Below are 26201 nucleotides of genomic sequence, written 5' to 3'. Positions count from 1 at the left end.
TCCCGGACCGCGAGATCGTGACCTGGCTGAAGTCGGACGCTTAACCGACTGCGCCACCCAGGCGCCCCTACAGTGGGCTTCTTAAAGCATAAGCTCTGGGGGCGCCTGGGTGGCTCGGTTGGTTATGCGTCTAACTCCAGCCCAGGTCATGGCCTCTCCGTTCCCGAGTTCGGGCCCCGCATCGGGTTCTGTGCTGACAGCTCAGAGCCTGAAGCCTGTTTTGGATTCTGTGTCTCCTTCTCTCTCTGCCCCTCCCCAGTTCACGCTCTGTCTCTCTCTTTCTCTCTCAAAAATAAACATTTATAAATAAATAAATAAATAAATAAATAAATAAATAAATAAATAATAAGTTTTGGTGGAGCCTGGGTGGCTCAGTTGGTTAAGAATCCAACACTTCCGGGGCGCCTGGGTGGCGCAGTCGGTTAAGCGTCCGACTTCAGCCAGGTCACGATCTCGCGGTCCGGGAGTTTGAGCCCCACGTCAGGCTCTGGGCTGATGGCTCAGAGCCTGGAGCCTGTTTCCGATTCTGTGTCTCCCTCTCTCTCTGCCCCTCCCCCATTCATGCTCTGTCTCTCTCTGTCCCAAAAATAAATAAACGTTTAAAAAAAAAAAAAAGAATCCAACACTTCCTATCAACTCAGGTCATGATCTCATGGTTTGTGGGTTCAAGTCCTGCATCAGGCTCCTTGCTGCCAGTGTAGAGCCTACTTGGAATTCTCTCTCTCTCTGTCTCTCCCTCTCTCTCTGCCCCCCACCCTGCTTGCTCTCTCTCTTTATCTCAAATAAATAAGCATTTAAAAAAATTAAAAAATAAACTATGGATTATTTCAGTAAGCTAAGAATTGGGGGCCCTTCTTCTGACCAAACGCCAAACAAAACCAACTGGTAAAATGCAGAAAGGATACAGCACCACATCATGAATGGGTCTGCTGATTATTCTACACAGTCAACTATGTGACAAAAACCTGGAAAAATTGGAAAAGCTCTTCGATTGCCTGGGTCTGGTGAAATACAGGCAGGAAAGTACTCTTTAATCCCACGTAAAACAGCCTGAAGACAAATACAAGAGATTTCTCGGGGGCGGAGGGGCATCTTATCCCTGATTAGTCCACAGTCCTGTGGCCCAAAGGGTAGAGCCACAGAATCTAGGCTGCCTGGATGGCCTCAACGTGAATTCTAGAGTGATAGGAATTGAGCATACAAACCACAGAACAGGGAAGAGAAGGAAGAATAGTAATTAAAACCAGTGAATGTGATCATTCTGCAATTTGGCCTGCCCAGATTTTAATTTAAAAAAAAAAAAAAGTTCATTTATTTATTTCGAGAGAGAAAGAGAGAGAGAACAAGTGGGGAGGGGCAGAGAGAGAGGGAGAGAGAAAATCCCAAGCAGGCTCCATGCTGTCAGCACAGAGCCCGACTCGGGGCTCAATCCCACGACCGTGAGATCACAACCTGAGCGGAGATCAAGAGTCAGAAGCTCCACCGACTGAGCCACCCAGGAGTCCCAGGCCCAGATTTCACTTTACATGAGGTGCCCTGAACAAGAGGCAGAGGACAAAACAGGCAGCGTTCAGGTTGGCCCGTGCTGCCTGCGAGGTGTCTTCGTGGCTTGAAATTTCATTTCTGGACGAGCAGGTTCAGCCAACCTTTACAATGACGACTCAGGGCTCCTCATCAGTTAGCCCCTGCCCTGCACCATCTGTTCCGTTAACATCGGCACCTCTGCCCTCAGGCCACTCCTGTTCCCTTTCGGTCCCACAAACAGACCTGTTCTTTCCCTTCTGTGCAGACGTCCCTCCCTGCGTGTGTTCTGGGCCTCCACCTGCACCCCCACACGCTTCCGCTCAGCCAACTTAGCTCACCCCTCACCCGCCACCCCCAACTCCTCAGCAAAGCGCTGCCTTCATTTACTGCTCATGGCACCCACCGTCTGGTATTTTGTCAATTTCATTAATGGATCGTACTGTATTATTTCCTTTTTTTATAGGAGTTTCATTTTCAAAACTTTTTTTCATGTTTATTTATTTTGAGAGAGAGAGAGAGGACGGGGGAGGGGCAGAGAGAGAGAAGAGAGAGAGAATCCCAAGCAGGCTCCACACTGCCTGATGCGGGGCTTGAACCCACAAACTGTGAGATCATGACCTCAGCCAAAACCAAGAGTCAGACGTTTGACCAACTGAGCCCCCCGGGCGCCCCATACTTTCTTATTTTTTTGTGCAAACCTTGGACTGGCTTTCCCGCTGCTTGGTAACTCCTGCTGCTTCGTCCAGCAGAGCAAGGACCACTTTCCTTCGGTATTTTTCACTGTGGTAGCAGCTGCCAACGCACCATATTTGCCACATAGAAGCCCAAAGGAAAGCTCTGTATGAGCCAATGAGAAGATGCCCACGTCTCCAAAAGCCAAAGCTTGCTTCTTTGCAACGTGGATACACTTCCTTACTTGAAAACCCTTGCTTTGTATGGCATCTCCCTGGGATGAAATTTTTTTCGGAAAATTTTCCGCTGCCTTAGGTATTTTTGCATTGTGTACATTTCATAAGACCTCAATTATTCCCAGAAGAAACAGAACCTGGCGTACCTCAATGGAAGAAACAGCCAAACTGAGAGTTTCACCCCCTACTGCTCATCCTGAGGGGGCTGGCGGGTTACCAGAGGCAGCGTGTGGAGTGTTATGAGGGTGTTCAGACAGAACATCAAATGCTTTCGTATGGAAGGGAACAAAAAGCCATGCAGACAAGGAAGACAGGAATTAACTCCACACATTAATTCCAGCGTTTGCCTATTGGTCCCAGGAGGTAGGCATATGGTTAAGAGAATGGAAGAGAAATTTCCTTGAGAAAATAGTGCATGTACATGGTAATCAACCACGGCTGTGCACACACAAAGGTCAAAAGCATTCATGATTTGTCCACACGGCGGAAGGGACCCTTTGAGAGGAGCTAATCCTCTGCCGAACAGCCTCCTGGCCCGAACCCCAAACACCTCACTCTCCAGGGCCCATCAAGAGCACCCTCGACGTGCTACTTTCCTCTGATGATGGAAAAACTCTCTCTTCACAGATCTGGTCACTCATGGCTACCTCTCAACCCTGACAGAAGAAGACCACAAAAGTCTACAAACGAGCAAAAAAGCTGAAATCCAAGTGCCAGCAGGCAGGCCCATCCTGAGGCTTCCACTGCTGATTGCAATGATGACCATGTATCTCCTGCTAGAATTAAAGCCCTTCGGACAGTGGGCTCTCGATGTCACCGCGGGAGGTGTGGCAGGTGATTTCGACCTCAAGGTGACGAGCTACGTTCTTAGGCCTGTGGGTTTTTTTCCTACAGGATGATCACTTAACTTCCCTCAGCTTCTCTTACTTGCTGATTGTTCAGGAAGGATCGCACTGAGAACACGTGACTGACTAGGAAACGAAATTTGTGTTTCTAACAGAAATAAGGCAACACGTCATGACGTCTGCTCGCTGGGCTCAAGATCACTTGGCTTGGCCTGAAGCCGGTGCCTCTGCCCAGGTTCTGGACAAAACTTCGAGGCCATGACGCCTGGACAAGAAACTCACTGATCGGGGAGGCTGAAGGGCCCCTTTTCATGATTCAAACACTGACCTACCCAGTTGCCAAGACACTTCCCTCAACCTTGCAGGCCTGTTCAACCTGCAGGTTCATTTACAAACATGAGCCATAAAGAATAAACCAATGGACACTTGAGAATTAGCAAATGTTAGAAAGACTGGGCAAACATCTTCGCAGTCTTCTTAAGAAAGCAAATTTCTACCCGACACCCTGGAAACAAATTTTACAACTGCCATTTGTATACGAATATTGTTCTGGTCACAAATACTCTTACCTAGATCACAGTGCAAGCCTTGTAGAGACACCTCGGTCGCAGGGAAAGTGAACGTCGTTATCCCTAATAAACAAGTTCAGTAGTTTAAACTGAACTTTTCCCTCACTACTGAACTTGAGAAAACCTTACCATAGTGGTGACAAGTAATGTTGAGTCACACCTACTTTTTAGGAGTCCCTTATTGCCGGGGACCAAGTGCAAGACGGCCAGTCAAGGCAAAGCCTCACGGCCCTCAGGTAGTGCATGGAGCCATCTGTCTATCTCCGCTTCCCCCTCTAGGTGCATCATGGCACCCATTGCCTACTCCCTAAAGTACTCAGCCTTCTAATAAAAGAGTCCAATAGTCACTTTCCATCGGGAATCTTCGGATCAGAAATGATGCTATATGTACCTGCTTTGCTTCACTCCCCAGAGCCCCAGGAACCTCAAGGCCTAACACAGTGGTAGGAGGTGTGCAAATATTTACTGAACAAATGATCTGAAGTGAACATCCGGGCAGAGTCTACGACCATCGCTAAGCTCCAATGCTCTGCTCTCACTCCTTCCTCTCAAGGGGCATTCACACTCACACCTCAATCCCTGTCCACACTCCGGGACCCAGGCTTCAGGCCCGGGGGGGAACTGTGAATTTCTTCCTCATCAGTTCCAATGACAATAGATAATAACGAAAAACACAAATGTGTTGACTTTTCACTTAGGATGACAATCACTGCCTGTGTGGATTTCTGCTGTAGGTCTGACTGCAAAACAAATATTCGCTCCAAAAAAGTGTTTAAGAGACCTTAGCCCAACCACCTGACACCTTCTGGGAGCTCACCACTGCCTCGTCCACCAATTAGTTAATTAATCTTCGACCACAGCAACCTACGTCCACGCCCACTGCTCATCCGAAAACACCCTGCCAAAGGTGAGCCACAGCCTGTTTGGGGTCAGGAAAGAATTCACAGGGGGATGCGCAGAGCCTAGCCCTGGTCCCCGGTCTATCGAGAACAGTGCCCATTACCAGCTTGCTCCTTGCACAGAGTTCGGGTGGTAGATGAGGACAGAGTTGAGAAATGCTGGAAAAGGCAGAGTGACTAGGGGAGCAGAGTAGGGTCGATAGGAAGATGAGAGACACCAGAAAGGGTGGCGGGGGTGAGCATACAGAGGGAGTAACAAGAATTGAAAACTTTGCTGGGCATTATGGATGGACTCATCTTCGGTGTTCTTCCAAAGATTTCAGGAAAGGTTCAAATTGCCGTTCTGGATACCAAACTGGTGACACACACATACATATCAGGAGAGACTTTGAAAACATCGTGTCAAGACTGAGCCACAGGCCACACTGCTTTTCTTGGCTTTATCTTCCATGACCTACTTGTGATGTCAGGGGTTTCTGTCCAAGCTCTTCTCCTTGTCACCGCCACAATCCTCGGCTTCGGTGGGGTGCCCACCTGGTCCGATCTCCCTGATCCTTCTCTCCGACTCTCCTTGATTGGCTCTTCTTCCTCATCCTGCCCCTAAAATCCAGGTGTGCCCCCGATGCCCTCTTCTATTTGACACAATTATCCACTCCCATGGCTATACACAAAACAATCCCCAAATGCATACTGCCCTTCCACGCTTTTTGCCTGACTCCAAATCCAAGTGTCACTGGACATCCCGCCGATAATCTCAAGCTCCACTCTTTCTCTCAGACCGAAGGGCCTTGGAATCCACTCAGTGCCACAAGCACCAGACCCGTGGTCATTCCCACCATTTTATCTCACAAACTCTAGACTTAACCACCTACACTCTAGCCTCCATGCTGTCAGTCAGAAGAACATTCCCGAAACTACAAGTCCAATAGCAGTGCTCTAACACTTAAGACTTTGCAGTGGCCACCCACCACAGTGCACCCTATCCTCCTGCCACAAGATGGCTTCAAAGTCCATGAATGCGCCATTTTGTCTCATGCAGTCTACCTAGCGAGCTTCTTTGAATCCTTTCGCATCCAGCTCAAGCTTTGCCCCACAGTGGTCTCTTCCCCAGTGAGGAGGCTTGACCAGTTCCCTTCTTGGCACCACAATTCTTCGTACCTACCTTTACCATGACTCCGCCAATCACAGCTATTTGTTTATACGCCTCTCCTACTTTACTGTAAGTGGTTTGGTACAGGAAATGTTTTACTCATATTTATTGAAATCTCAATGCCTCATATCACACTTTGCACATAATAGAGGCTCCTTAAACATTTAATGGGTGTGTAAATAAATATTTACTGTTATGGGCCAGGATTGTGTCTCTTCACCCCCAAATTCATATGCTGAAGTCGTTCGAAACCCCCAGGATCTCAGAAGGTAACCTTGTTTGGAAATAGGATCATTGGAAATGTAATAAGATCTGGTCATGCAGAGTAGTGTGGACCCCTAATCCAATATGACTGGAGCCCCTATAAAGAGGAAATGTGACACGGGGCACCTGGGTGGCTCAGTTGGTTAAGCGTCTAACTCTTGATTTTGGCTCAAGTCATGATCTCATGGTTTGTGGCTTCAAGCCCCATGTCGGGCTCTGCACTGACAGCAAGGTTGGGATTCTCTCTCTCCCTCTCTGTCTGCCCCTCCCTGTCTCATACTCTCTCTCTCAAAATAAATGAATAAACTTAAAAAAAAAAAAAAAAAGAGGAGGGGCATCTGGGTGGCTCAGTCAGTTGAGCATCCGGCTTCAGTTCAGGTCATGATCTTGCAGTTCGTGGGTTTGAACCCCACCTCGGGCTCTGTGCTGACAGCTCAGAGCCTGGAGCCTGCTTCTGATTCTGTGTCTTCCTCTCTCTCTGCTCCCCACCTCCTCAAAAATAAATAAACATTAAAAAAAAACTTTTTTAATTTAGAAAAGAGGAAATGCAGACCCAGACACACATACACAGAACACCACGTAAGATGAGGGCAGAGACCGGGGTGATGCAGCCCCGGGCGAGGGAACGTCAAGGAAGGCCATCAAACCACCAGAAGCTGGGGAAGAGGCCTGGAGCACATTCTCCCTCGTGGCCCTCGGAACCAACCCTCCTCGCCTTGATCTGGGACTTCGGGCCTCCAAAGGGTGGCAGCCAACTTCTCTCAGGGAAGCCCCTCGGTCTGTGGTGCCTTGTTCCGGCGGCCCTAGACGCTTCCGCGTTTACTGAGGAATAAATGATAACATGACTCAGAGCAGCCACCACCTGCGAGCACAGTGGTGTGAGACAGAATTCCGCCCACGGCCCACGCGCTCTGTCAGCGAGGGCTTCCTCCTCTCTCTGGGAAGACTTTGAAAGGGAAAGTGGTTTTTTCCACATAACTCTTCCCCACTAGATTTTTCTTTCTGTTAGGAGAAAACTCACAGGGAGGGACAGTTCTCCAAGACAAAGGGTTACACTGAAGACTGGAGAACAGCAGGGGGAGGGGGGGCGATTCCCATTCAGCTGTGTCCTGCCTTTCCTGTATTTCTGCCTCGTCTTCCCTCCCTGGACGGCCTTCCCTCCTTGGGCCACCTCTAGGCACTCACAGCTTTTCCGTGCACGGACAGAAACCACATTCCCTGAGATGGAAAAAGAAAATGCTAACAGGTGACCATCATCCCTCGTCAAATGCCAGTCACCCCCTCGTGTGTCACTTGAAAACCCAGCACGGACGCCAGGGATCAGTGGGAGAAGCCAGAAATGTGTGAGGAGGACATTTCACTGGCTAAGTCACCCATGCCCAAGTGGTCCTGACTGAGTCACTGCCATACGCGTGTCAGGGAGCATGTCCAAGACTGTCACTGCCATACACGTGTCAGGGAGTGTGGCCAAGATTGGGAGTGTGGCCCAAGATTAACAGAACCAAGACCCAGATGCCCAGGAAATCCCCGCTCCGACACCTGGCTTTCTTGTGGGATCTGGGATCTGCTTCCAGGCTCACTCACATTCCCTCCCCTCCAAATCTAGCTGAACGTACACAGCTTTCGCTAAAGATAACTCTGGCAGGAAAACCACAGATTTTAATGTAAAATGAATCACAGTGAAAATATGACATTTTTTTTAAAGTTCATTAAAATCGTTAAACATTGGTGGGCTTGTTAGAGAGCCGTCCTGTTCCACTTTTAACAACACCTCCTCATTTTGTCACTCTATCTGGCTCTGAGTGCTGGTTGTTATACAACAGGCGGGACCACTTTCCTATGAAAACCCAAACTGGCAATGTGCCCCCAAGAATTTTATTGAGAATATATATTCTATTTTAATAACAAAAAGAAACACAACGTATCAGTTGGAGAAACAAGAACTCAAATTTAGACTAAAATAAGTGAGGTATAAGCACCGTTTTCAAATCCTGCTCGTGTTCATTTTAAACCAGTATTTCCATTGTTACAACCACATATACTCCTGATAGCAATGGAACTGTATACAGACTTAAGAGGAAAACAATAAGCCATCATCCTGACCATAAAGCAATAAAGGAATTAAGTTTGATCAAGATCATCCCAAATCCCAAGAAATAAAGAAAATTGACTAAGAAGTCAAAGGAGAAATTAAATGTGTAAAAACAGATTACTTATAAAACAAAACAAATGAGACCACCACAGAGCATTCCTAAGGATGTGTTCAAAGTTGCTTTCAGAGGCAAATGCATAGCCTTGGGTATTTTCATTATACAAGAAAAGAGGGGAGCCTGGGTGGCTCAGTCAGTTGAGCATACAACTCTTGATTTCAGTTCAGGTCATGATCTCTCAGTTTGTGGGATGGAGCCCCACATAAGGCTCTGTGCTGACAGCATGTAGCCTGCTTGGGATTCTCTCTCACCTCTCTCTCTCTCTCTGCCCCTGCCTTGCTCACACCCTCTCGTGTGCTCTCTTTCTCTCTCAATAAATAAATAAAGAAGCAAAAAATAAACAAACTTTTTTTAAAAAGAAAAGAAAGAAATTTTTAAAAACTAAGCTCTCTCAACTAATTTAGAAAACAAACAAAAAATTACAGAAAAGAGCAGGAATAATAAAACCAAAAAGCAGGACTGGACTAATTCAAACATTAAAACAAAATATTACTGGGGCACCAAGGTGGTTCAGTCGGTCAAGCATCCAACTTCGGCTCAGGTTATGATCTCACAGCTCCAGAGTTCAAGCCCCATGTCGGGCTCTGTGCTGACAGCTCAGAGCCTGGAGCCTGCTTCTGATTCTGTCTCCGTCTCTCTCTGCCGCTCCCCAACTCTCTCTCTCTCTCTCTCAAATATAAATAAACATTAAAGATAAAAAATAAAAATAAATATTTTTTTTATTTTATAAATAATTTATTTTTATTTTATAAATATTAAATTATTTTATAAATAAATAAATAAATAAAGATAAAAAATAAAAAATAAACATTATTAAAAAAAAATTTTTTTTAATAATGCAATTCATAGAAATTGGTGAAAAGGCTAAATTCTCCCAGACTTGAAGAGTCGCCAACATGGCTGTGGATGAGCCGGCGAGGGGGCGGCTGGTGTGGAGTGATCTGACAAGAGTCAAGTGTCCTCCAGAACATACATACCTATAGCACAATTCTGAGATCTGTGTTACAAGAAGGCTCCCGCTAAAATGTAGAGAACCGACCTCATTAGATCTGCCCACACAGGGTGGGACACTGAAATGGCAAGAGTGACACAATGTCTGGGATTAGACTAATGAAGAACAAAGAACAGAATATAGGAAACACGAGTCAGAAGATGGAAATTGGGAGCGGAGAGGGATCAAGTGGATACACAGGAGGAAAATCACGTCAATGTGCCAACAGTGGCTGACACAGACACGTCCTGCACACGGGCAACCATGCCAAGTGCTTCTCATGTGATTGCTTGCAAATCCTTCCCACACATGTTCACGGTGGGCGCCAAAGTTCTTTTTGGGAGAACCCCGAGAGTGAAGTCACCAGCCCGGGTCCTGGCATGAGTTAAAGGACAAAGTCAGCATCGACAGCCAAGGTAAGGTGCCCCGGGGCCTACAGTCCTGCACCCACTGCTTACCCCCGACTTGGTGTCACAGAGAAGTATCCCAGGGACCAAGGAAGCCCAAAGAAGGGAGGGCCATCATCAGTGCCAATCCCATAGAGGGCTGCGGGGAACTAGAAGCTCTTGGACTTCCACAACACTGCTTCCGTGGAGTGGCTAAAATCAAACAGCGGATGACACAATCCTTTAGGAAGAAAAGGAAGGTGATGGGGAAGTGGACTTAAACAAAACAGCCCAGCCAAGGAAACAACAGCTAAAAAGACAAGGGTCCAAAACACAGGCCGTAGAAAGGGGTGGGAAGGAATGGAGCCTCGCGGTTCAGCCAGAGACTAGGACAAGTAGGATAGTGATAAATGATGGCTGATGGCAGAAAAGAAATTAATGCTGCCAACATCCTCCCCAGAAGTAAAGTTGATGCTGGTAAGAGAGTCTTACCTGTTAACAACTAGGGGACTCATTGACAATGACAAGAACACTGATTTCAAAAATGGGCAACAGACGTGAACAGACAGTTTTCCACAGGAGAAATTCAGACGGACAACAGACTGATGAAAAGATGCTCAACATCACTAATCATCAGGGAAATGCAAATCAAAACCACCATGAGATGCCACTTCATACCCACGAGGGGGGCTCTTATAAAAATAAATTTTAAAAAATTAACACGTGCTGACAGCTCAGAGCCTGGAGGCTGCTTCGGATTCTGTGTCTCCCTCTTGCTCTCTGCCCCTCCCCTCCCTCAAAAAATTAACAAGTGTTGGCAAGCGTGTGGAGAAATTGGAGCCCACCTTTGCACAAGGCTGGCGGGAATGTAAAATGGTGCCGCATTCTACGATACAGAGCATGGCAATTCCTCAAAGAAGGAAACAGAATTACAATATGACCCAGTAACTCCGCTTCTGAGGATCTACCCAAAAAGCCACCCACACATCCATTGACAGATGACTGGATAAACCAAACATGGTTTATACACACCGTGGGACAGTGTTCAGGCTTAAGAAGGAAGGACATTCTGGGGGCACCTGGGTGGCTCAGTCGGTTCAGCATCCGACCTCAGCCCAGGTCATGACCTCCTGGCTCACGAGTTCGAGCTCCGCGTCAGGCTCTGTGCTGACAGCTCGGAGCCTGGAGCCTGCTTCAGATCCTGTGTCTCCCTCTCTCTCTGCCCCTCCCCGGCTTGTGTGCTCTCTCTCTCTCTCTCAAAAATAAATAAAAACATTAAAAAATGTTTTTAAAAAGGAAAAACATTCTGACACCTGCCACAACAGGGATGGATCTCGCAGACATAATACCGAGTGAAATCAACTAGTCATAAAAGACCAGATACCGTCTAACTCCATTTATGAGGTTCCCTAGAGCAGTCAGATGAAAAGTCCGCCAGTAGGACAGTGGTCGCCAGGGGCTGGGGGCTGTGGGGAGAAGTGACTGATAATGGGCACAGGGTTTCCTTTGGGGTGATGCAAGTGTTCTGCAACTAGACAGCAGGGATGGGAGCACAACATCGTGAATGTACTGAATTACATGGAATTGTGGCTAATGTGGCCAACATAATTTACGTATCTTTTACCACAATGATAAAAAAATTGGAAGTTCACTAAATTGTAAGCTTTGTGGATAAAACTTGTATCGATACTGCACACTAGTAAAAGTGTTAATAAAACAAGAAAAGGGAAGAAAAAATCAAGGGTTGAAGGGAAGCCGAGATCAGAGCTAGAAGGGATATAGAGGCTTTTCTATCGCTATAGGACAGGTTTTCCCAAACTGTGCCCACCACACACCCAGAGGACCTGCCGTGTGTCTGGGGGGGATGCATCGGGGTGGCAGACAGGTAGACTGCAAGTTGGGGAACCACTGGATTAAACAGAATTAGACGAGCTTCTTCACTGCAAGACTTTGGGGAAACTTTACAAAGTTAACGTTCAGAGTAAATCTCAAAAAAGAAAATTCCTAGGCAGGGCTGCCCAAACTTTTTGGCCCTAGACCAGTTTGTGAGGAACACATCCCACGGACTAATGAAGAAAGAAAACAGACACAGAAAAAGATTGACAAGTGGGGTTGGAGCTGGGTCAACAGCACAGGTGAGGTGGGTCGGCAGGTGAGAGCCATGGGATCTACGAATCTGAGTCACCAAGAACCAACCACATGAAAAGTGCCTTTCTAACCTCATCATTCGGCTTCTCTAACCATTTAAACCTCCCACACAGCGCCTGGCATGATCAACTTTCATTAGCCTGGAAAAGCTACTCCACGTTTCATCTAATGGAATAACTTATGCAAACCACTTTCCGTGTGGCGGGCCACGGGATGCTGCAGATGACTCAAGACAGAGCTTCAACAAGACAAGTGTTAATAGACTGTGCTACAAGTCAGCAAAACAGGAAACTGGAACAAGTGCCTGTCAGTCAATATTAGACACAGCGCTACCACCTAAGTCCCAAATGGGAAGCATAAGTCTGTCAGAGAGCCCGGGTGGCTCAGTCAGTTAAGTGTCCGACTCTTGATTTCGGCTCAGATCACGATCTCACGGTCTGTGAGATCGAGCCCCCACTCGGGCTCTTTGCTGACAGTGTGGAGCCTGCGTGGGATTCTCTCTCTCTCTGCCCCTCCCCAACTCACACACTCACACACATCTCTCTCTCAAAAATAAATAAACATTTTTTTAAAAAAAGAAAGCATAAATCTATCAAAGGATAACAGAAACAGCTCCTTTATGTTGCATGTAGTTTAGTTATCTTTCATACAAATTATTTTCTCTCATGGGACAGTCAGCTGGTAAACTAATTCTTAGAACAGAAGCAAAACCAAGATTCACAGGAGAGTTAGAATGAGAAGAAAAAACTACAGTCCTAGAATGATGAATCTTGCACATTTTGGGGATGGTCATGTGATTAGTTAATAACTAGCAGAGGGGGTATCTGGACACTCTGTCCTTGAGAAAGCCAAATTAGGGTATCAAAAAAATCCAATTTGGCTACTTCTGGGTCCTCCAGGAAACTCCTGAGTGTGAGCTAAGAAGCATTGGTGACAGGTTGTATCTATGGCATGTTGACCACCATCTTTCCATCTATACCCCTACCTTAGTAAGGCCAGCCCTCTACCACTGATTTTGCCTCATTCAAATTTCTCAGTTTCTTAATCCATGTCCAATTATATAAACACCTGTTTCCCTCCAAAGATGTCAAACACCTGGGCATTGTGCCAGGCTTCATACGAAACGGGGGCACTGAATACCCACTCTGACCTGCTCATGGGTTGAGTAACAGTACCAACTCTTACTGCTTAAATGTATAATAGGGTATTGAGACATTTGTTTCTCTACTTTGTCCACAATGACATAAAACAGTAAGTTCAAATTGGCCAAAAGTAGACAAGCAACACTCAAATGATAGTATGACTATGGGCGTGGTCCCTGAAAGCGGTGGCCAGGGAAAAACACTGAAAACGCCTGAATTTTACCTGTGGGAAAAATTCACTGGGGAAGTGTACCTAGGGGAAAGGTGAGGAACTGACACTCACAAAAGTCTTATTTTTATTGGTCTCCCTTCCTGAGCTTGAGAAAAATGAACAGGGGTGGTAAGTAGGAAGCCTCAGGGAAATGGCCCTCTAGAGTAAAATGGGATCAAAAACCTACCCCTGCCTTCCACTTTCCACAGTGAGGAAAAGCCCAACTGAAAGGAGAATTATTACCACCCCCCAAAATAACTGCCTCCAACACAGCCAAGACTTACCAGAAAGACAAAGGAGATGTAACAGACAGGTTACGAGGGTCAGCTTAATCTGGAAAGCATTCCTGAAAAAAAGAATAAAGGGAATAGATGAGAAGATATATCAGCTGAGGATTTTCCAGAATGGAACATGGGAGTTCTCAAATCAAAATTGCAGCCTAAGTGCCCAGCACAATGATTAAAAGTAAATCCACACCTCAAATTATCCTAGCGAAACTAACAAACATCGAGGGCAAGGAGAAAGTCTCAAAGGCTACCAGAGAGACAGGAATATTATCCACAAAAGCCCGAAAAAGAGATGGACAGAAATTTCCCATAACTGATAATGTAAGTCAGACAATAATGCAGTGTTACCTTCAAAACACCAGAGGGAAAAAACTGCCAATCTAGAGTTTTGTACCCAGTTAAAATAACATACAAGAGTAAAGCCTCATTTTCAAACACACAAATAGGAATTTTATCACCATGGAGGCTCACTAAAAGAATTATTAATGGATGCACTTCAAAAAGATCGTCAAACTCAGGCCTCTGTCAAGGAATACAGGGCACAACAATGAGCATAGAAATTGACCAAATATGTGGTCAATTAATTTATGCCCATAAGAATAACTCATTTTTTATGTTTAATTTTTTTAATGTTTATTTATTTATTTTGAGAGAGAGCACGTGCAAGGCAGAGAGAGGCAAAGAGAGAGGGAGACACAGAATCCAAAGCAGGTTCCAGGCTCTGAGCTATCAGCACCAAGCCCCATGAAGGGCTCGAACCCACAAACCACAAGTTCATGATCTGAGCTGAAGTCAGATGCCTAACTGACTGAGCCACAGGAGCCCCTAATTTTTCATGTTTAAAAAAAACTTAAAACGAGTGTTGCCTGGGTGGCTCAATCAGCTAAGCATCCAACTTCAGTTCAGGTCATGATCTCATGGTTCATAGGTTCGAGGCCCACATAGGGCTCTACCTGAAAGCTCAGAGCCTGGAGCCTACTTCGGATTCTGTGTCTCCCTCTCTCTGCTCCTCCCCCACTCTCTCTCTCTCTCAAAAATAAACGTTAAAAAAAAATTTTTTTTTTTAACGTTTATTTATTTTTGAGACAGGGAGAGACAGAGCATGAACTGGGGAGGGTCAGAGAGAGGGAGACACAGAATCTGAAACAGGCTCCAGGCTCTGAGCTGTCAGCACAGAGCCCGACGTGGGGCTCGAACTCACGGACCGCGAGATCATGACCTGAGCCGAAGTTGGCCGCTTAACCGACTGAGCCACCCAGGCGCCCCAAAAAAAATTTTTTTAATAATGGAAATACAGTTTGTAGATTGAAAATCAGCAAGGGGAGAAAATTGGAACACAGAAAACTTTACTAATTCAACAGGAAACAAAAAATAAAGAGAACTAAAGCAAAAAACCTAGTAAAGAGAAAACACAGGAGACAATAAAATTAAGTCCAAGTACTTCAGAAACCACACTTATTATAAATAAATTAAACTCACTTATTTAAGAACAATTTATCAGATTGGCCAAAAAAATATCTATCTATATGCAGATTCAAAAGATACACCCAAAATAAAGATACAAAGACAGGTGGGGAAGACACCAGCAAGAATTGGGGTCAAGGAGATCCCTAGAGCAGCTCTGTGACACAGAAGAGAATTCAAGCCAGAAGCATCAACACAACACAGCACTTCACCATATAATTTGTAATATAGATCCTTGATAAACCTGTACACTTTTTACAACTTGGCCTCAAAATATACAACACAAAAACTGACAGTACCATAGGATAAATTATATTTTTACACATCGTCTCAGAAAACAACACAAGCAAACCAAATAATAATAATGATCTGATGGGGGCACCTGGGTGGCTCAGTCGGTTAAGCATCTGACTTCAGCTCAGGTCATGATCTCGCGGTCTGTGAGTTCGAGCCCCGCATCAGGCTCTGTGCTGACAGCTCAGAGCCTGGAGCCTGTTTCAGATTCTGTGTCTCCCTCTCTCTCTGACCCTCCCTCGTTCATGCTGTCTCTCCCTGTCTCAAAAATAAATAAACGTTGAAAAAAAAATTAAAAAAACATAATGATCTGATGAAGAAAACTAACAAATTCCATTCTATCCATAGGGAAACAGAGAATAAACAAATCTAACAGATTCTGTTGAATGTTTTACGTATTTGATATTTTGGTTATCTGTGTCTTCCTAGCACACGGGAGGGTTTCACTTCCCAAACTATTTTTTAATGTTTTTTATTGTTTATTTATTTTGGAAGAGACAGAGCATGAGTGGGAGCGGGACAGAGAGACAGAATCCCAAGCAGGCTCAGTGGTGTCAGCACAGAGCCTGGCATGGGGCTCAATCTCACAAGCAGTGAGATCATGACCTGAACTTAAACCAAGAGTTGGACGTTGAACCCCCTGAGCCACCCAGGTGCGCCCCTCACTTCCTAAACTTTTGAAGTTAGACACAGCCATCTGGGTTTTCCCGGCCAGTGAAATCAGAGCTGAAGTGGTAAGAGACTTCACTGCACGTGCTCGATTTTCTAGCTCTCTCTTCTCTGCTTTTGCAAGTACATCTTGATAGAAACATGCCGTAAGATCCAAATGGCAGAAAATGACAAATCGCTGTATGAAGGGCAGCCGCCTCGAAAAGTAGCTTGGATCAGCAACAGACTTTACTTCTGTGAAAATAAACGTACAGCATTAAGACCTGAGATTTGGGGGCTGTTTGTTACTATGGCATAACCTGGTCTATTGGGTCTGATACAATATTGTCTGCAAATAAGAATAGCTTAGTTTCTTTTCTGGTCTTTGCATTGGCTAGAACCTCAAGTACAATGTTTAATAAAAGCAGTGATAATGACATCCTTGTCTTGCTCTTGACTTTAGTGGGAATTCTTTTAAGTTTCACCATGAATATGATGTTTATGTTAGGCGTTTGATAAATACCTTTGGCAAATTAAGAAAGTTCCCTTCTTGGGGCACCTGGGTGGCTCAGTCGGTTGGGTGTCCGTACAACTTTGGCTTGGGTCATGATCTCTCAGTTGGTGGGTTTGAGCCCCGCATAGGGCTCTGAGCTGTCAGCACAGAGCCTGGAGCCTGCTTCAGATTCTGTGTCTCCCTCTCTCTCTGCCCCTCCCCCACTCGCATTCTGCCTCTATCTCTCTCAAAAATCAACATTAAAAGAAATTTTAACATTCCCTTATTATGAATTAGTGCAGAGTTTTATTGATTCATTTATTTTTGGTTACATCTTTTGAGGTAATCATGCATTTCTTCCCGCCTTTAATTTATTGATATAGTATATTAATAAAAACCGGATATATTATTTAGGAACATTTCACTTGTGTTTAGAAGAGATACTGGGTTTTTTTAGAAGAGAACCTATTAATTCTTTTTTTTACTATCTCTTTCTGAAGTGGAGAACTTTTTTGTTTTTTAAAACAGCTTGCACAATAGAAAAAGTGGTTTTTTGCTGTGCCTTTAAAATTTAGTGTTCACCCCTAAATCTTTGGGGGGTTGTTGTCTTTTTAGGATGGGAGCAGGCAGAATTCTGATTACAAATTCAGTATCTTTAGTTGTTATTTTTTACTCAGGTTCTATTTCTCTTCAGTGAACTTTGTTATTTGTGATTTTTTACAAAATGATTTTATCTAAACTTTGAAATGTATTGGCATAAAGTTGTCCATAATATTCTGATTTAAAAAGGTTGTTTCTCTGTGCTTGTGGATATTCTTTATTTTTAATCTGGTTTGTTTGTGTTCCTTTTCTCTTTTTGGTTCAATCTTGCTAGGCTTTATGTTGTTGGTTTTTCTTTTCTTTCTTTTTTTTTTTTTAATGTTTACTCATTTTTGAGACAGAGAGAGACAGAGCACGAACAGGGGAGGGTCAGAGAGAGAGAGGGAGACACAGAATCTGAAGCAGGCTCCAGGCTCTGAGCCATCAGCACAGAGACCGATGCGGGGCTCGAACCCACAAACCGTGAGATCATGACCTGAGCCGAAGTCAGACACTCAACCGACTGAGCCACCCAGGCGCCCGTTGTTGGTTTTTCTAACAAACATTTTTTGAGTCTGTAGCTACCGCTGTTTGTTTTATTCTCCATTTCATTCACTGCTACTCATATCCTCATTTTCCCCCTTCTCTTGCCTTTGGAATGTTAACTGCCTTTTTCCAGCCTCTTGAATTAAATGCTTAATATATTTTAAATCCTAACTCATCTGTATGTTTGAAATACTTCATACTCTGGGGAAAAAATTTACCAAGGGCAAGCTACATTCTGAATTCGGAGGCAGTTTGAACCCCAAGGGTACCCTGAAAACAACTTGTGATACAATTACAGGACACATAAATAGAGACTAAACCCACCAATCCTAATTAGCCATACCTCCTCCTTCAGATCCTCAGGCAACAGAAAGGCAGAGAAAACGTGATATCCAGAACACAGATTAAATCAAGGTCCAAGGCAAACACGGTTCTCCCATTAGGAGAGATGCAATCCAAGATCATTCACTCAAATTATATCTGAAGGTCTAGCTGAATCTGCCCTTCTCAAATACACTTGACATCAAGAGAGATAGCAGCTAAGCATAAAACTATAGAGAAGGGACAGCAAAGGGAAGGGAATGTGCAAAAGACAAATGAAGAAACCAGTCTGGACGAAAATACGTCCCGGAAGTGGGTTACGAGTTTCCCCATAGGTGCCAGTGATACTCCGTGAACACAAGGCAAGTATCCCCGGATGGATGGATACTTCTCCAACCCTGGCTCCACGTCTAGCCTTGAGGTTGATTTGCAATATTTCATGAGAAAGTGGGATGATTACTACTGTAAAAAATGATTTTAAAAGCTGTCGGTGTAACACCACGCACTTTAAGCTTTAAAAAGATTGACCACACTCCAAGCTAAAAAAAAAAAAAAAAAGCATTTACAAGAAATGATTTGCGGCTACAAGACGTTAAGAACAGGAAACCAGCAAAGCAAGATGACAATGAGAAAGCATGGGATTACAAGGAGACACTGCAGAGCTCAGGAAACATATGGAGACAAACCACGACTACAGACCAAAAAATATGAGACAGATAGCAAGAAACAGAACAGACAGTTGTAAGCTTACACAGTAAGGTCCAAGAACGGCTTCAGATAGTCAAGAGGGTCAGAGGTTCCATAAAAGGGTCAGGCACCAAAAGTGAGACAACAAATTAAATACTGTGCTCCTGACATTAGTAATTCTATTACAGCAATTCTGCTGTTGTACAAAATTGCTTGGGCACTTTCTTTTTTTTTTTTTTTTTTTTTAGCAATTACCTTTAAAACCAGGGTGTGCCCTATCTTCATGCCTCATTCTGGACCTGAAACAATCTTTTAAAAAAAAATTTTTTTTTAACATTTATTTATTTTTGAGAGACAGAGAGTGAGCGAGCATGAGTAGGAGAGGGGAGAGAGAGGGAGACACAGAATCTGAAGCAGGCTACAGGCTCTGAGCTATCAGCAAAGAGCCCGACACGGGGCTCGAACCCATGAACCATGAGATCATGACCTGAGCTGAAGTCAGATGCCCCTTTAAATATTTTTTAATGGGGGTGCCTGGGTGGCTCAGTCAGTTAAGCATCTGACTTTGGCTCAGGTCATGATCTCATGGTTCATGGGTTCAAACCCCATATTGGTGTCTGTGCTGACAGCTCAGAACCTGGAGCCTGCTTCAGATCTGTGTCTCCCTCTCTCTCTGCCCCTCCCCCACTCGTGCTGTGTTCTCTCTCTCTCTCTCAAAAATAAATAAACATTAAAAAAAATTTTTTTAATATTTTTTAATGTTTATTTATCTGGGGGGGGGGGGGGGCGGGCAGAGAAAGAGAGGGAGACACAGAATCCGCCGAAGCAGGCTCCAGGCTCTGAGGTGTCAGCACAGAGCCTGACGCAAGGCTCGAACTCACAGACTGCGAGATCGTGACCTGAGCCAAAGTCAAATGCTTAACCGACTGAGCCACTCAGGCACCCCCAGGAATTCTTAATAGGAAACTTATACTTACATCATAATTGCTTATTGTTTTTTTTTAATTTTTAAATGTTTATTTTTGAAGCAGAGAGATAGAGCATGAGTGGGGAAGCAGGGGGCAGAGAGAGAGGGAGACACAGAATCGGAAGCAGGCCCCAGGCTCTGAGCTATCAGCACAGAGCCCAATGCAGGGCTTGAACTCACGGACTGTAAGATCATGCTGCAAGCTGAAGTCCAACGCCTAACCGACTGAGCCACCCAGGGACCCCTGGACCCAAAGCAATCTTTAAAAAAAATTTTTTTTTTATGTTTTCCTTTATTTTTGAGGGGGCGAGGGGCAGAGAGAGAAAGAGAGAGACATAGAATGCGAAGCAGGCTCCAGGCTCTGAGCTGTCAGCACAGAGCCCAACGCAGGGCTCGAACTCACAAACACCTCGATCGTGACCGGAGTTGAAGTCAGAGGCTCAACAGACTGAGCCACCCAGGCGCCCCTGGACCCGAAAAAATCTTACGCGGCATGGTAAAACCACGGTAAAGTGCTTGGCAGAAAATGACCAAATTATAATAATAATGGCTCTAACTTACGTAGCTCTTGTTCATATCCTGGCACTGTTCTAAAGCTTTATTCATATGGAACCATTTAATCCTCCTAACCACCCCCAACTATGAAATGAGCCCTCTTCTCTCGGATTTCGGTGGAGGAAACTGAGGCACAAAGAAACTAAGTAACATACCCAAGGTCACACAAGTGCCTGGCAGAGCTGGGCTGTGAAATCAGGCATCTGGATCCAGAGCCCAAGCCCTTCCTCTCTCCATGCGTGCTTGCCGAATGAGTAAATGGATGATTAGCTACTTTAGGTACCCAACTTAGTCCCAAATGACTTCAGGTAAAAAAAAAAAAAAAAAAACCCTGGTTGATCTGTTTTCAAATGAGTCTCATTACCCAACAGCCAAATCTCCTAATTCTGGGTTTCAAGTGAAGGCCACATGGAAGATAAGTCCTCTTAGCCACCCCCTCTGCAGGCACAGGCTCGGATACCTCTGCTCCCTTGCAGGCAAAAGGAAACGTCTCATTGAAATCCACGGGAGAGCAGCCACAAAGCCTGAAGGAACCCCCGTCCTCGGGCTAGGGGCAAAGGAGAAGAGCCTGGAATTGGGCCGCTGGGAGGAGCCCTTACCCACTCGAGGGGCCTCCCTGGGGACAAAGAAGGGAAGCAGAGGCATGCCATCATGGCGGACAGAGGGAGGAAGGTCGGGAGAGTACCACAGGAGGTCCCAAGCCTGGGGTCTCCCAAGGGGACCGATGAAAGAGAGGAGCCCCTCTCCTCTCTGGAGGAGCCCCTGGCTGAATGTTGACAGTTATGCTCAGGTGGACAGAGATGTGGTAGTTCAAAGTCGGTCAAGCTAATCCTCGCCAGCATCCCAGTCATCTGGGGAAAGAGGCTGACAAGGACCAAGCAGCCTTTTACGGTCACTGGAACCGGGATTCAGGATCAGGATGTAGTCCTGGCAGAAGACTAAGTCGAAATTTGATCTGAAGCCCAGTCAAACGGACAAGCATCCTGGGGAGACAAAGAGTTCCCCTGGGACACCAGCGCCTGGCTCAGGGCCCAAGGCCAACTCCAGGCTCAGGAAGGCAGCGATGAGGCCCCCGAAACCCTTCCAGGATTGATCCAAACTGGCCGGGGTCTCACTGCCAGTCCAGCAGGACTGAGGAAGAAGGGCTGCCCACTGGTGTCCCCTGATGAACGATGAGACTGGCACCTGTTCGAGGAGGAGTGGTCAGATATACAGACACTCATAAAATCAGACATCAACGGTGGTCCTTGTTTACTCAAAGTACCTACTTAGGAATCCTACAAGAGGGGCACCTGGGTGGCTCAGTTGGTGAGGCATCCAACTTCGGTTCAGGTCATGATCTCACGGTACACGAGTTCAAGCCCCGCAGCAGGTTCTATGCTGACAGCTCAGAGCCTGGAGCCTGCTTCAGATTCTGTGTCTCCCTCTCTCTCTGCCCTTCCCCTGCTCAAGCTCTCTCTCTCTCTCAAAAATAAACATTAAAATAATTAAAAATAAGGGGTGCCTGGGTGGTTCAGTGGGTTAATCGTCCGACTTCGATTCAGGTCATGATCTCAAGGTTTGTGAGTTCAAGCCCCGCATCAGGTTCTGTGCTGACAGCTCAGAGCCTAGAACCTGCTTGGGATTCTGTGTCTCCCTCTCTCTCTGTTCCTCCCCCACTCGCACTCTGTATCTCTCTCTCTCTCTCTCAAAATTAAAGATTAAGAAAAAAATTTTTTAATTAAAAATAAATTTAAAAAGAAAGAAATCCCACAAAAGAAACGGCGCTCATGTTCTGGAACCTTTGTAAAGACAACACTGTCCTTGTCAATGTTTCGAGATAACTTAGCGAGGTAGCTTTCTGCTCTGACTTGCAGATGCAGGAGCTAAATGTCAATGGACCACACAAGTTTAGTTATTTTTTAGTTGACCTAACGAAGGAAGCATAAAAAATGAACTGACTTGGAAAGGAAAAATTGAAAGGAGACAGAAAACAGGTCTCAATAGATAAGCAGCCATTCCTTAAAGAAAAGATAGATGTCCGTATTTTTTTCTACCACGCTGTACGTTACATCCCCAGGACTATTTATCTTGTAACTGAAAATTTGTACCTTCTCATGCCCTTCACCCATCTTCCCCCACCCACCCGCATACCACCTCTGGCAACCACCAATATGTTCTCTGCATCTACGAGTTCAGTTTGGGTTTTTTGTTTTTTTAGATTCTGCATCTACATGAGAGCATTTGTCTTTCTCTGATTTATTCCACTAAAAGGAAGATATTAAAAGCCGTCTTTGAAACAATTTGTGTATTACATGCACCCGTTTAAGAAGAAACGCGATTGGGGCGCCTGGGTGGCGCAGTCGGTTAGGCGTCCGACTTCAGCCAGGTCACGATCTCGCGGTCCGTGAGTTCGAGCCCCGCGTCGGGCTCTGGGCTGATGGCTCAGAGCCTGGAGCCTGTTTCCGATTCTGTGTCTCCCTCTCTCTCTGCCCCTCCCCCGTTCATGCTCTGTCTCTTTCTGTCCCAAAAATAAATAAACGTTGAAAAAAAAAATTTTTTTTTTAAATAAAATAAAAAAAAAAGAAGAAACGCAATTAAAGAGGTGTGCCTACAAGACTACATAACTTAACTAAAATGTTTTATGACGTGTGAGGATGAGTAGAATCAGTATGTATTTATCCACAAATGTGACCCTAGGAATTTCCATCTATAAAATACCCTAAGGCCCTCCCACCCCCAGGATTCATGGGAATATGATGTCTCCCCCGATGTCTTCATTAAATTTGCTTCCTGCATCTCAGGAAGCAAGGGCAGAAACAGCAAATGAAGGAGGCGTGGACGGGGGCGGTGATGTTAACATTTACAACAGGCAAATACCTAACAGGGACTTTTAGAAGCTTCTCGTGGTAACATAAAGGAAGGGTGACAAGTAAGTTCACGACATCTGATTACTGCAGAGCAAACTCAAGAGTTTTCTATTGGAAGCTGTATTTATCCCCAACAAGTCAGAGATCTAAACAGAAATTAAAAAAAAAAAAAAAAAAAGTGAAGCCGGAATAGGATAAAAAAAAAGTCAGTTGCAGGGTAAACTGCACACATTTAACACACACACACGTGCACACGCACAAACGTGACTGGTGGAGACATTATGAGAAACACTGATTATAAAATCATAAGGCAGCTCACCGCACTTAGGAACGACCTCAAGAGATGTCCTTCTCATCCTGTCCACAAAACCAAACCCCCTCCTGTGGCTCCTTCATGAAGCCTCTGAAACCTCCTGCCGGTCAGTCCTCCACAAACGCCACTGCAAGGAGCCACCCCTCCCCCCACCTCCTCCAGCGCGCCAGGGGGTCGCGTTTGTTTGTTTCTCAGGTTGGGTTACTCATTTCAACCGTAGGATGTTTCCATCCCAAGTTAATTTTCCCCATCTTATGTTTGCACTGTGCCCACCTCTCAACACCACTTCCTCAAGTGTGTGGTGTGAGCAGAGATAATACTTTGTACATGGATATAGTGTTATCAGTAGCAGAGGTAATAATAATGGCCCAATTAAAAACTGGGCAAGGGACCTGAACAGACATTTTTCCAACGACATCCAAATGGCCAACAGGTACATGGAAAGATGCTCAACATCACTCGTCATCAGGCAATGCAAATTGAAACCACAATAACCTGCTGTGTGTTAGGATGCCTATTATCAAAAAGACAAGAGATAACAGATGCTGGCCAGAACGTGGAGAGAAGGAAACCCTGGAGTACTGTCGGTAGGAATGCAAACTGGCACGGCTACTCTAGAAAATACAGACGTTCCTCAAGAAAGTAAAAATGGAGCATATGATCCAGCAATCTCACTTCTTAGCACATAATCCAAAGGAAACCAAAACATTATCTCAGAGAGGTATCCGCACTCCCATCCACACTTCAGCAGTACTCACAATATCCAAGGTACAGAAACAACCGGTGTCTGTGGACAGATAAAAGAGACACAGAAAATGTGATGTATGCATACAACTGAACGGTGTTCAATCTTTAAAAAGAAGAAAATCCTGCCGACTGGACAACACGAATGCACTTGGATGGCACGGTGCTAAGTAGGAAGAAGAGAAAGAAAGAAAAAAAGCCGGATAAAGACAAATACTGCAGGCGGAATTAAAAAAATAAATAAATAAATAAGGGGCGCCTGGGTGGCGCAGTCGGTTAAGCGTCCGACTTCAGCCAGGTCATGATCTCGCGGTCCGTGAGTTCGAGCCCCGCGTCGGGCTCTGGGCTGATGGCTCGGAGCCTGGAGCCTGTTTCCGATTCTGTGTCTCCCTCTCTCTCTGCCCCTCCCCCGTTCATGCTCTGTCTCTCTCTGTCCCAAAAATAAATAAAAAACGTTGAAAAAAAAATTAAAAAAAAAAAAAATAAATAAAAAAAATAAAAAAATAAAAAAATAAAATGGGACGCCTGGGTGGCTGAGTAGGTTAAGCTTCCCACTTCAGCTCAGGTCATGATCTCACAGTTGGTGGCTTCAAGCCCCACGTGGGGCTCTGCGCTGACAGCTCGGAGCCTGGAGCCTGGAGCCTGCTTCGGATTCTGGGTCTCCCTCTCTCTCTCTGCCCCCTCCCCCTCGTGCTCTATCTCTCAAAAATGAATACACATTAAAAAAAATAAAAATAAAAAAGCGGAACTCACAAGAAGAGAATAGAAAAGTGGTTGCCAGGGGCTGACGCTGGGAAAACAGGTAACCGGTTGGAGGATGTATGTAGTATCATGAGCATAACTGCTAACACTGTGTCGTGTAGTTTAAATGTGATGAGAGTAGAACTTAAATGTTCTCACCAAAAAAAAAAAAAAAAAAAAAGGCAAGGTGATTTTTTTTTTAATTTTTTTTTTCAACGTTTATTTATTTTTGGGACAGAGAGAGACAGAGCATGAACGGGGGAGGGGCAGAGAGAGAGGGAGACACAGAATCGGAAACAGGCTCCAGGCTCCGAGCCGTCAGCCCAGAGCCCGACGCGGGGCTGGAACTCACAGACCGCGAGATCGTGACCTGGCTGAAGTCGGACGCTTAACCGACTGCGCCACCCAGGCGCCCCGTAAGGTGATTTTTTTAAAAAATAAATACACTGTTAGACCAAGTTTTTATTTATTTTTTTAAAAATTCACCTTGCTTCACTGTTAGACCAAGTTTTATGAAATCTGATGTGTAACCATTTTCTTTTCCTTAATTTAAAAAGAAAAAAGAAAACAGGACAAGCCTGCAGAACCCGCGCTCCTCCTAAGCGCTGGGCAGTCAAAAGCGCCCGGGCGCGCCCGCGTCAACCCCGCGTCCTCCGCTCCCAGCCCCCGCTGCCCCCGCAGGTCCCGCGTCCCCGGAGCCTCCTGCACCCCGGAGCCCCGCTCTCCCACTTCCAGGTCCCCGGCTCCGGCACCTCCCGGAACCCCCTCCCGCGTCCCTCGCGACCCCCTCACGCCCGCACCTCCGCGTCCCCCTGAGCCCGCGCCACCCCCCCCACCCCTGCACCTCCCACGTTCCCTGCGCCCCCTGCGCCGGCGCCCCCCACCCCGCACCTCCCGCGCCCACGCTCCCCGCACCCCAGCACCTCCCGCGTCCCCTGCGCCCGCGCCCCCCCCCCCGCGCCCCTGCACCCGCGCTCCCCTCACCCCCGCGCCTCCCGCGTCCCCTGCGCCCGCGCCCCCTCCCCCGCCTCACCGGGCGCCCCGCACTCCCCCGAGGCCCGGCTGCAGCCGCGGCGAGCTCAGAGCCGCATTGCGGCCGGCACAGCCAGGGGCGCGCGGCCAGTCTTCGCAGGCACCGGGTCCAGGCCGAGGGCGGCTTTCCCCTCCGCGCGGCATTTAGGAGGTGGGAGGAGCGGCGCGGCGAGGCGCCCGGGAAATCTGATAGGTGAGGCGGCGGGCGGGCGGGCGGGGACGCGGGGGCGGGGAGGGGCGGGGGGTGGGGGTGGGGGCGCCCCGGATCTCCGCCCCCCTTCCCCTCGCGCCCGGCGCGGGGCGGGGGGCGGCGGCGGGACCACCCGGCGGAGCGCCGGCGGAGGGGGCGGGGGCCGCGTGCGGCGTTCCGCCTCCGTAGCCCCGAGGGGAAGAGCATCCTTCGCGGGGCGGCAGACTTTCGGGAGGGTGGAATT

General features: G+C 46.4%; 1 protein-coding gene across 3 annotated transcripts in view; it reads right to left on the bottom strand.

The window, feature by feature from the left end:
* B3GALT5 (beta-1,3-galactosyltransferase 5) overlaps positions 1-25922 on the bottom strand; it is a 37904-nt gene extending 11982 nt beyond the window's left edge. For 2 of the 3 annotated variants that reach the window (XM_086675999.1, XM_086676001.1), the window contains exons 1-2: positions 25769-25921; positions 13532-13593 (exon numbers count right to left, since the gene is read on the bottom strand). The gene's annotated coding sequence lies outside the window, so the exon portion shown is untranslated. Of the gene's footprint in view, positions 1-13531; positions 13594-25768 lie in introns of all 3 variants that reach the window. The other variant, XM_086676000.1, reaches the window with a different exon arrangement.
* Positions 25923-26201: the final 279 nt, after the last annotated feature.

The sequence above is a fragment of the Puma concolor genome, chromosome C2 (genome assembly GCF_028749965.1).
Source record: "Puma concolor isolate L17-30 chromosome C2, mPumCon1.1.hap2, whole genome shotgun sequence".
Lineage (NCBI taxonomy): Eukaryota > Metazoa > Chordata > Mammalia > Carnivora > Felidae > Puma > Puma concolor.
Note: the sequence above shows the minus strand (reverse complement) of the source record. Positions and strands in the feature narration are given on the sequence as shown.